Source organism: Rousettus aegyptiacus, unplaced genomic scaffold (assembly GCF_014176215.1).
Source record: "Rousettus aegyptiacus isolate mRouAeg1 unplaced genomic scaffold, mRouAeg1.p scaffold_m13_p_9, whole genome shotgun sequence".
NCBI lineage: Eukaryota > Metazoa > Chordata > Mammalia > Chiroptera > Pteropodidae > Rousettus > Rousettus aegyptiacus.
The window spans coordinates 4,774,514-4,776,381 of NW_023416312.1; the positions used below are offsets into that span (position 1 = coordinate 4,774,514).

At 33.1% G+C, this 1,868-nt stretch overlaps 1 pseudogene; it reads right to left on the reverse strand.

The window, feature by feature from the left end:
• Window positions 1-410: 410 nt before the first annotated feature.
• On the reverse strand, window positions 411-529 carry LOC118607988 (annotated as a pseudogene).
• Window positions 530-1,868: the final 1,339 nt, after the last annotated feature.

The following is a 1,868-nucleotide window of genomic DNA, read 5'->3' on the forward strand; positions in this document are numbered from 1 at the left end:
ACAAAGTTACCTTTTCTGAGCTCCTTAACACTGAGCTCAGATGTGATTAAAAACTTCTATCACTGAGCAGAAAAAGTAAACAAGCTAAAGCAAAGGTGAGATGACTGACTCAGAAAATGGCTTTAGAATAGGACCTCTCTCTTATCGGCATCCTAGCTGCTTTAGTACATATCTATCCTCCATTGATCCATCTTATTTTCTTTTTTTATTCATTTCAGAGGAAATTACAGATACTTCTAAATTCCCTCCCTCCCATACTTAAACCTGCATATCATTAACTGACTCCTCAAATTTTAATGCTAAAAGGAAACACTGGACAAGAACAGCCTCTCCCTGAGGACCAGGACTGACCAAGCAGGCATATGCCTTCTGTTTAACACTGTAAATTAAAAAAAAAAAATTTTTTTGAACGCCTACAGCACTTGGTCTTCCTAGGTGGTCTCCCGTCCAAGTACTAAAAAGCCCCGATCCTGCTTAGCTTCCGAGATCAGACGGGATCGGACTTGTTCAGGGTGGCATGGCCATAAACTACAATTTAATTTTTTTAACAGCAATATTTTATTTTGAAGGAATGTCATGTAAAAAATATAAATTAAAAACCCCTGAAATTTAATTAAGCTCAAAGTTCAAGTGTATGATTATAATATTTGAGATACATCTTAACTACATTATAGTTTTTCAATGTTGAAGGCAATGTGCTAAGCAGTCTTAGTTCAAAATGTTATCTAAAACACTTAATTAAAGCAGACATTGCTCTTCTTGTGGCTTTTGAGAAGCAATTAAAAGAAATATTGAAGCCTGAAGTTTGTGGTTTTTATAACCATGATATTTAAGAAGTAATATTTTCCTGCTCTAATAGATACCAGCTCATCATTGTGGAATTTGAGGTTAAAAACAGGTCGATTCACAAATGAGTAGGTGAGTGGTTTCTAGACAGGGTTGTTAGATTTAGCAAATAAAATATATGATGTCTAGTTAAATTTGAATTTCAGATAAACAGACTGAATTTCAGATAAAGATGAATCATTACTTGGTCTAAGTATATCCCACTTAATTTCAGATAAACAACAAGAAATTTTTGTGTATTTTCCAAATATACATGGCACATACACTAAAAAATATTGTTTATCTAAAATTCAAATTTAACCAGGTGTCCTGTATTTTAACTGACACCCTATTTCTAGAAGGTATTTGGAAGGCTCCAAAGAAATTTGCTCACTTAAAAATCTTGGCTTGTGAGATGTTAGTTCCTATTTGTGGTTATACACTGATCTCTTCCTGAGGTGAGAAAAAACAAAATTTTCCCATTAAAATTTATAATCCCAATGTAATCCTTAAAGACACAATTCTTTATTTTCTGATATGAGATTATTTCCAAAATGTTACTAAATTAAAAAGGAAAAAAAAAAAAAAGCAAGGTTCAGCAGCGTGTACATATTGGATAATATTGACACCTATATCCAGGGAGCGTGACTGGGGATGGGTAGGGGGTGGGGTGACCATGGAAAGGCGTCTACTATTTCATTCTACTATTTTGCACATTTTGAATTTTTTATCATGTGCATGTATTATCCATTCAAAGACAGATAAATGTGAATGAACAAAAAAGCAAAACAAAAATATATTCTTTCCAGGACGAAACATCCGAAGAGATCTTTGGTATAAATGATTTCATTAACTTATTTGCTTTTTCTTTGACCTTAACAGGTCACCTTAATAGCTCTGGGAACATGGAGGTAAACTATGGTTCTGCATGGACTCAGCCTTATTGAAATGTATGTGATATTTTAAAGTGGAAAAAAATCCATTTTCTATAAAGCTGTAACATATCTATAAGAGTGTGCTTATTTTAAATGCTTTTATATACT